This window comes from Mustela nivalis (assembly GCF_964662115.1).
Source record: "Mustela nivalis genome assembly, chromosome: 3".
Classification (NCBI taxonomy): domain Eukaryota; kingdom Metazoa; phylum Chordata; class Mammalia; order Carnivora; family Mustelidae; genus Mustela; species Mustela nivalis.
This window is the reverse complement of record NC_139022.1, coordinates 32077710-32087541: the sequence shown is the minus strand read 5'-3', so window position 1 is coordinate 32087541 and position 9832 is coordinate 32077710. Positions and strand designations below refer to the sequence as shown.

The 9832-nt window shown below is 43.7% G+C and overlaps 1 protein-coding gene across 7 annotated transcripts in view; it reads left to right on the top strand.

Annotated features, from left to right (window-relative positions):
* Positions 1–99: 99 nt before the first annotated feature.
* The window catches only part of CANX (calnexin), a 36869-nt gene continuing 27136 nt past the window's right edge, over positions 100–9832 (top strand). Inside the window, exons 1-4 of one of the 7 annotated variants that reach the window (XM_082723583.1) lie at positions 130–305; positions 598–639; positions 6784–6852; positions 9329–9488. The gene's annotated coding sequence lies outside the window, so the exon portion shown is untranslated. Of the gene's footprint in view, positions 306–597; positions 640–6783; positions 6888–8538; positions 8658–9328; positions 9489–9832 lie in introns of those variants that run through there. The other 6 variants (XM_082723584.1, XM_082723582.1, XM_082723580.1 and 3 more) reach the window with 6 other exon arrangements.

The window sequence follows — 9832 nt, the reverse complement described above, 5'->3', positions numbered from 1 at the left end:
TAGCCCTAGGGGGCGTATGGGAAGGTGCATAGAGCGATGGCCGCATCGGCCAACCAAAGACCGGAGCTTGTGCGGGGGGGCGGGACTTGGCGCCGGCCCTAGCTACTCAGGAGCGAGGGGCGGACGCAGGGCCGGGCTTCGTGCGGTGGGGCTCGCTCGCGCGGCAGCGGCGGTAGCCGAGGCCTCTTGGTTCTGCGGCACGTGACGGTCGGGCCGCCTCTGCCGCTGTCTCCACTGCAGCGCGGGGCCAGGTGTGCGGGCGGGTGGAGGCGCTGGCACTGCCGGCGGTCCCCGTAAAACTCGAGGTGAGGCAGGAGGCCCACGCGTGTCCTCGGGCCTGTGAGGACCACGGGGGGCCTGGGTGCGGGGCGCGGCGGCGAAGGGCCGGGCGTGGCCGGGGCCGAGGGGGTCGGGCTGGGTTTGAGGGCCCAGGCCCCAGCAGACGCGCCAGCGGTGAGGGACGAGGCCCGAATCTGGGCTGCTCCGTGTGGGGAGCCAGGCCCTGGCCGCGCCGCCGGGGGCGGGAGGCGTGGCAGGTGCCCTAGAGGCTCCCTTGACCTCTGGGTGGCTAACTTCTTCCTATGGCTTTGCTTCTAGGGCTTTCTGAGGCCTTTTACTGGCTAACTGGGAAGCCGCGAGGTGGGTCGGAGTCAGCGGGGAAAGGTCTGGAGTGGGATCGGGCCTAGTCGGCACTCCTAGCAGTGGGAGAAGGGGGTCTCAGACCGGGAGGCCACGTCTGGGATTAGCCTTACAGGTTCGGTAGGGGAAGATAAACCCGCGAAGCGAAGACTAAACCCTAGCACCCCCGAAGAGTGGAGAATGTGCTAGAACACGCCTTGGTTGAAAAACTTCAGTCCTAACATTTACACCTGTTTGGGGGTGGGGAGGGATCCAGTCGGAAATTCAGGGGACGTTATTAAAAAGCAGGAAAGCACCCAAAAGCTCACCGAGGGCAGGGCGCTTTATGGTGGAGGAAACGGGAGACCCAGAGCTATGAAATGACTGGCCCAAGGTCATGCCCATTAATTTTATGATCACGTTTGGGATTATAGCTGAGGGCAGGGCAGTTTTGGTGGAGGGGTTGAGGGTATAACAGTCCTGTTTCAAGCCCTTTGGACCATTTGTTGTTGTGTGAACTGAGGCAGTTCACTTACCGTTTGCGTCCTAGTTCTCCACAAATAACGGATGTGATAATACCTGATGAAGTTGTTGTTAGAATTAAATTGGGTGTACAGTAAGGTCGGGAAGTCTGACACATAGTGTTAGACAAATAATGATTGCAGTGTTGCTATAATCCCAATTCATTTGGTCCACTGCACTCCCATGCTGCGTTTCAAGTTAGGTCCTGTTTCCCAGTATCTGAAGTCACATTTATGTCTTTATTTTCAATTCAAACTTTAATTAACGTACAGTGCAGTGTTGGTTTCTGGCTGAAACTACGTTTAAAGTAACGGAGGGAGAACTGGATCTAGTGGGTCGGCTGCTGGTAATGGCACAACTGAATGCCCGGTTGAGGGAAGTTAAACTGAGCTTGTGAGAGGACAAAGGTGAGCCACGGTTAAGTCTCTTTACCTCTGATTTAGGAAACGGAATATTTTGCATAATTTTGTAAAGAGTAGAGGAGTTGTGTTGAGTTTTGAGGTCCTACTGTATCTTAGCTTTTCCCGCATTGTTCGCGGGTCATGAATAGAATCACTGCCATGTTGTACACTTGCTGTAATTATACTCAGAGCAGACTTGGAACAGAGGTAAAGCACTGTGTGGGAGTTCTTTGCACCAGCCAGGGCGCACAAGCCAGCAGGCCTGGTAACTGAATCACGAGAAGGCTGGAGTGAACGGTGTATTGGAGTGAATGAGTCCCACAACGGCAGATTTTCTGACCTATCTGAAAATGGGCGTTAGCATCCTCCTCCACCTAACTATCTTAATTGGTCAGGCAGTTCAGCTGACATTATCTTCCAAGAACCATGAGAGGTAAACGGTTGGGCAGAAGCTGTTGCTGCCCTTTTAGCAATCATGCTGTTGCATCCTTTCATGAGAGTTCACTTTGCCCTGCAAGATAGCTTCAGGTGTGAAGTGACAGTTGGTAAGCAGAAGGCAGAGTCTTGAATTCCAGGCCCAGCATGGTAACTAACTAACTTAGGAGCCACCTTGGTTTCCCCATCTTCAAGGTAGAAATGGGAAGTCTCCTGACTGCCTCACCATTGGGTCGGGGGCGGGGGTTACTGGGAGGGACAAATAAGGTAGTGAACAGGGAACTGCTTTGAATAATGTGCTACACTCCTGGCAGAAGAACTGGCAGTCCATAACAACTCCTAGGAAAAATAAAAGGGCCTGAACATAGTTGTAACCTATATAGCTTACTGTAGGACTTCATTGGGAAAGTGCTGCTGGTTGGTCAATTTTTTAACTGCAACAGACGTAAACTAAGCTTAACTTTGAGCTGTGAAACCGATTTGGAGAATTTTTTTTTTTTTAAGACTTTATTTATTTATTTGACAGAGAGAAATCACAAGTAGATGGAGAGGCAGGCAGAGAGAGAGAGGGAAGCAGGCTCCCTGCCGAGCAGAGAGCCCGACGCGGGACTCGATCCCAGGACCCTGAGATCATGACCCGAGCCGAAGGCAGCGGCTTAACCCACTGAGCCACCCAGGCGCCCCTGTTTTTGTTTTTTGTAAAAAATTTAGAGGATCGGGCGCCTGGGTGGTTCAGTTGTTAGGCAGTGGTCTTCAATTTGGGTCCTGACAGCAGAGTCCTGGGATCGAGGCCCCCGTTGGGCTCCCCGCTCAGTGGGAAGCCTGCTTCTCCCTCTGCCTGCCGCTCCCCCTGCTTGTGCTCCCTCTCTGTGTCTCTCTCTGTCAAATAAATAAATAAAATCTTGGAAAAAAAAATGTAGAGGATCTTCAGCAATGTATTTTGAGTATTCACATGTTAAACCTACTTAGGTTATAGGAAAAAAGAAAGTGGTGGTATGGAAAAACCAATTATGTTCCCATCAATGAAAAACAAAATTCAAAACTCGAAACAAGGTACATACATACATATATATGTATATATGTGTGTTTATGTATGTATACATATGTGTGTGTGTGTGTGTGTGTGTGTATTTTTTTTAAGATTTTATGTGAGAGTGATCACGAGTAGGGGGAAGGGTAGAGGGAGAAGCAGACTCCCCGGGGAGCCAGATGTGGGACTCTATTCCAGGACCCTGGGATTATGACCTGAGCCAAAGGCTGACATTTAACTGACTGAACCACCCAGGCACCCATATAGATATATTTTTAAATGGATAAGCATTCACAATAAAGATCATGTTTTATGTAGGCCCCCCCAACAATGCTTTTACTTTTTGACCAGATGCATGTGTAATACAGTCAGAAGGTATAGAATAGTAAATTGGTTCATCAGTGACTGGAATCAAATCCCTTTTAACTGGTTCCTTTCCAATCAAAGACTTACAATTTCTTGCTTGCCTTAAAATGTCGAGTTTTAGAACCTTTAAAACTCAACGTGGTATCACTAGGCCATATGTAGTAATAGTAGAAATCCCTGTTAGGGTTATGCATATATCCTGCAAGCCAGGCACGTGCATTTTGTTTATACAATGACCCTAAGAAGTATATAGTGTTCTTACTCTCATTTAAGAGATGAAGAAACCGAGGCCCCAAAGTTAGCAGTTCACTCACTGTACCAAGTTATTGGATAGTCCAGGAGGGATTGTGATTTCATAGTACCTGCTCACAAACACTGCTGTGTGTCTAACTGTGACCTCGGACAGTTTCTGTAATTTCTATTAGCTTTAGTTTTCTCCTGTGTCAGCTGAGGGTGGTCAAACCTCATGGGGTTCTTGTAGGGATTAAATTAGACAACCTGAGATATTTAAACCCCATAAGACCAACATTTTGAAAGGGTGTATTAATAGATGAGTGGATAACCTGCATGAAAGAAAGACTGCCTCATTTCTTATATGCTTTCTTAAAAAATAAATTGTTTTTTTTTTTGTTTGTTTTTGTTTTTGAACAACCAAGAACATTAGGTAGGTCATTTCTTCTGTTCCTCTTTCTAATTTCTCATGGATTAAAGGAATTATTTGAAATAGCTTATCTTCTTTTAAGAGACAAGTCCCACAAAGAAAAGCCCAGAACCAAATGGCTTTACTGGTTAAATCTACCAAATACTTAAACAAGAATTAACATTAGTCATTCACAGACTCTTCCAAAAATAGAAGAGCGCACACTTCGCACTCCTTCTGTGAGGCCAGTATTATACTGATACCAAAACCAGAGACTTCACAAGAAAACTGTAGACCTGGGTCTTTATGAAAATAGATACAGAAACCCTCAAAATGCTAGCAAATAGAATCCAGCAACATATAAAAAGGACTATACGCCGTGACCAACTGGGATTTATCTCAGGAATGCAAGGTTGGTTCAGCATGCAATAATGAATGTAACACTCTACATTAATAAAGGACAAAAACCACGTCTCATAGACACAGAAAAAAGCTTTTGACAAAATGCTCCCTTTCATGATAAAAATAAACAAACTGGGGAACGTGGGTGGCTCAGTTAAGCGACTGCCTTCAGCTCAGGTCATGATCCTGGAGTCCCTGGATCGAGTCCAGCATTGGGCTCCCTGCTTGGTTGGAGTCTGCTTCTCCCTCTGGCCCTCCCCTGTCTCATGCTCTCTCTCTCTCTCTCTCTCTCATTCTCTCTCAAGTAAATAAAATCTTTATTTTAAAAAAAATAATAAACTGGGAAAAGAAAGAACTTTTCAGCTTGATGAAGTGACAAATAATCCCTTCCTGGGGATTTCTTCTGTTCTTCTTTTTAATTTCACATGGATTACAGGAATTAGGGTTGAAATTTCCTAACTTCTTTTAAGAAACAAAGTCCCACAAATAAAAGCCCACAACCAAATGCCTTTATTGGTAGAGTCATTCAGAAACCTAGGGAGGAATTAATACCAATCCTTCCACAAACTCTGAAAAATAGGAGAGGGGCGCCTGGGTGGCTCAGTGGGTTAAGCCTCTGCCTTCAGCTCAGGTCATGATCTCAGGGTCCTGGGATTGAGCCCCACATCGGGCTCTCTGCTCAGTGGGGAGCCTGCTTCCCCTTCTCTCTCTGCCTGCCTGTTTACTTGTGATCTCTCTCTCTCTTTAAAATAAATAAAATCTTGGGGCGTCTGGGTGGCTCAGTGGGTTAAGCCGCTGCCTTTGGCTCAGGTCATGATCTCAGGGTCCTGGGATCGAGTCCCGCATCGGGCTCTCTGCTCGGCAGGGAGCCTGCTTCCCTCCCTCTCTCTCTCTACCTGCCTCTCCATCTACTTGTGATTTCTGTCAAATAAATAAATAAAATCTTTAAAAAAAATAAAATAAATAAAATCTTTTATTAAAAAAAGAAAAGAAAAATAGGAGAGAGAGAATACTTCTCAACCCATTTAGTAAGGTCAATATTCCCTAAATCCAAAACCAGACAAGGCCTTCACAAGAAAAGAAAAAACCATACACCTATATATATATATATTTTTTTTTTAATAATAATTTTTTTATTAACGTATAATGTATTATGAGTCCCAGGGGTACAGTTCTGTGAATTAGGCTTACACACTTCACAGCACTCAACCATAGCATATACCCTCCCCAATGTCCATAACCCAGCCATCCTATCCCTATTTCTCTTCCCCCATACACACACACACACACATATTTTTTTAAAAACGTAAGCTCTGCGCCCAGCATGGAGCTTGAACTCATGACCCATGATCAAGAGTCGCATGCTCTACTGACTTAGCAGCCAGGTGCCCCAGACCAATATTTCCTATGAAAAAAATAGACTTAAAAAGGTAAAATATAGAAATTTTAAATTTAATAAACTCAAAAAATAAGGCTCCATTTGTTTTTTTGTTTGTTTTTTTTTTTTTTAGAGATTTTATTTATTTATTTGACAGAGATCACAAGTAGATGGAGAGGCAGAGGGGGTGGGGGGGGAAGCAGGCTCCCCGCCGAGCAGAGAGCCCGATGTGGGACTCGATCCCAGGACCCCGAGACCACGACCTGAGCTGAAGGCAGCGGCCCTAACCCACTGAGCCACCCAGGCGCCCTCCATTTGTTTTAAATACCTTTTTTTCTACACAGTCTCTTATTGAGAATACAGTTTTGTGCCTTACAGGGTACAAATTTACTATTTCTTTAGTGGGCCCATTCCTAAAGTTGATCTAAGTGGTTATCTGAATTTGCCGAAATTCAATGCAGAATTGTCTGTTTCTGTTAAATCAGATATTACGTGTTCAGGTGAAGTCTCCTGTGTTATTAAATGTATATAGCAAAATAGTTGGGATTGTCTTTTTTTAGAATGTGCTGAGAGCAGAGTTACAATTAACCAAGAAATAAATGGAATTTTGGAGAATTTTTGAACAAAAATAATCAGTGACAAAGCAGGAAAAAATATCACAGATAAACATGGACATTTCTGTCTACGAATGCTGAAATTGTAGAGACACCACTGCAAGGAAGAGTTAAGAAATCATAACCACACATCTCTAGTGTGGTTAGAGAAAAGCAAGTTTTTCTGGCCATGCAAAATTATTCAGCTTTGCTGAAAAACGGTTGTAGGAGGAGGCAGGTGTATTAGACCTGTGGGTCTTGTATGATAATTGTATGATAATTGAACTAATTCAATTGGTTGTACTAATTGTGCATCAGAGAACGAACTATTTGCTTATACCTACCTATAAAGTCCTGGACTCTGATAGACTTTGTATTATCTTCTTCTATTTTCACAGCAGGCCTTCCCACCAGTAGTTCTATAACCCGCAGCTGTAAAACAGGAAAAGAAGACCCCTGGGAGTTCAGTAAGCTAAGCAGGGCCACAGAGAAAAGCAGGGGAGTCTGGGGCCCAGGCTTCTCTGGGTTATACCAACCACATGTGCCGTACTGCCTTGGGTTACCAGGAATTACTTTTCTGAATCGTCCATTTTAAGATAGGAAATTTCTAACTCTAGAAGTCAAAATGAATTCACTCTTCTAAAAGTTAAAAAGTGTGGACTGCAGTATTAAAAGTGAGTAGATTAGGTGCTCTTGAAGATTGCTGTCCCTGAGATTTTGAGAGCTGGACTTACTGCTCTGTCCTTGGGAAATTGGGAAGCAAGCCAGAAGTCATGTATATTTTAAGTGTATAGTATAAATGTGTGTGTTTGTCCATGTGAACCCAGACGGTGGAGATACTCTGGCATGGATATAGGTAGATAATTACATTTAATTACCAAAAACAAAACCGTTAATTGGAAGGAAAAGAGAAAGACTTGACCTCTTCAAGTGCAGCTCATTTTTCTGAGTCTTCCTTTATAATTTTATGCTTTACAGAAGGACGTCAGTTTAAAGCTGGTTTCTGGACAATTTTGCTCAAGTCTGAAGTGCCATCTTTGTTGATCCAGTATATGTCATTTAAAAACATTTAATTTCAGGGGCACCTGGGTGGCTCAGTCAGTTAAGTGTCTGCCTTCAGCTCGGGTCATGATCCCAGGGCCCTGGAATCAAACCCCACATTGGGCTCCCTGCTCAGTGGGGAGCCTGCTTCTCTCTTTCCCTCTGCTTGCTGCTCTGCCTTCTTCTGCTCTCTATCACTCTGTCAAATAAGTAAATAACAATATTTTTTAAAAGACCATTTAATTTTGAACTAATTATAGACCTGTAAAAAGTTGCAAAAATAGTACAGAGCAGTCTCTGGCAACCATCATGCAACTTCCCCCAATTGTAGCATCTTTTTTTTTTTTTTTTTTTTTTTTGGAAGTAGGTTCCATGACCAGGGTGGAGCCCAGTGCTGGGCTTGAACTCACAACCCTGAGATCAAAACCTGAACCAGGATCCAGGGTCAGACATCTAACATCCCATGAGTGGTAGTTTCTTACATAACTATAGTTCAGTCTTGAATCCAGGAAATTGACATTGGTACAATCTACAGACCTTACTTAGAGTTTACCAGGATTTACATGCACTTGTGTGTGTATACAGTTCTATGCAGTTTTATCATGTTGGAAATTCATTTTTGAAATTGTTGCTTTTTTGGCATTGTTTCTGTGGAAAGAGAATACTAGCATGAGTCTTAAGTGCTACTAACCTGTGCATTTTTTGCAAGTTAGATGAAGAAAAGATAAGGTTATAGTATTATGAGTTTATTTTGATCCTGACCCCAAAGCCCCCCCAAACTGATTTGTAGAACTACTACTACAGTATATTCATTAGTCTGAAAACACAGGCAAGTATAAAGGTCACTTTTAATCAGTAAAATATTTTTATGCTTCCAGATTTTTAAAAATCCCCTTGCCCCTTATGTTTTCAGACTTTATGGACACCATATTACAGATTGAGTTCCTGATTGACTTTTTCTTTTTTTTCATATTTGATACCTCCTTGGCACTCGTGGAATTGGATACCATCAACAAACATTGGTTTAGTGTCTTACTCTAGCCAAGTTTTCTGATGGGCATCAGATGCATTTTTTCCTTTAATCCGTTTATAATATATAATTCCCAGTCTGAGCCTGTGACTGCCAGAAAACACTCTTGAACTCTGCCACCCAGCTTTTATCAGAAGTCCCAGTTGATTGACTGATAAGGATTTGAAGGATATGCAGTCTGTCGATTTCTCTAGAATCTAGGTATTGTAGGTTTTATTTTTATTATTTTATTTTTTAAATATATATTTATTTGAGGGGCGCCTGGGTGGCTCATTGGGTTAAAGCCTCTGCCTTCGGCTCAGGTCATGATCTCAGGGTCCTGGGATCGAGCCCCACATAGCAGCAGGGAGCCTGCTTCCTCCTCTCTCTCTCTGCCTGCTTCTCTGCCTGCTTGTGATCTCTGTCTGTCAAATAAATAAATAAAATCTAAAAAAAAAAAAGATTTATTTGAAAGAGAGCATGTTCTCTTGTGAGCATGGGGAGGGGCAGAAGGAGAGGGAGAAAGTCTCAAGCAGAATCCTGCTGAATGGGGAGCCTGGTCCCGCCCTCGATCTCACCACCCTGAGATCAGAACCCCAGTCGAAATCAAGAATCAGATGCTTAACCCTGAGCCACCCAGCTGTCCCGTAGGTTTTGTTTTAGATCAAGTTCTGGATCAGTAGAAATCAGAACTTGGACCATATGGAGTTGGCCCCCACAGTTACTGTTTTTACTGACTGATATCCTTTGCTTAAAGGATATCAAAAGACAGAACCACACAGAACTCTTATTTGTATATAACTGAATGGTATTTTTGAGACAAGGTGTCTACTTCAGTAGACTCATAGATGTTGAAAGATTTTCATATTTGTGCTTTTGTTTTCTGATTGCAGGCTGTCCTGGGGGTCCATGCCTGTAGTGATTTTAATTTGGCTAAGATAGGAATTTAAACGGCCCACTGTGAGACTCATAGCACCGACTAGCCTAGCTACAGGTGGTTCATCCACCCAGCATTTGCGTCCTGGCTCAGAGGGGCTTTGCTGTAGAGTTAAGGTAAGAGTCTTGCAGTGATAAAAATTATGAGAGACAGGGAGAGAAGATGGCCCCTGAAAGAAGACCAAAAATGAAGTGTTCTAAGAATATAATGGCTTAAAGTCAAAGGTGGGGGGCTGTCATGGCATGCAGGAATGTGGGAGGCCTTGCCATCAAAGAGCTGATAGATGTTGGCATGAACTGTGAAATAGAAGAGAATTTTAGCAAATGTGGTCAATGTGTCTTTATTACAGGAGAATGTTTCTCGGTTTAAAGGTAATTGCTTTATGCACTTTTACTCCTCAACCTTCTAAATCTACGAACCACTTGCTCTGTGGCTCTGGGGAAGTTGGGGTGTGTGTGTG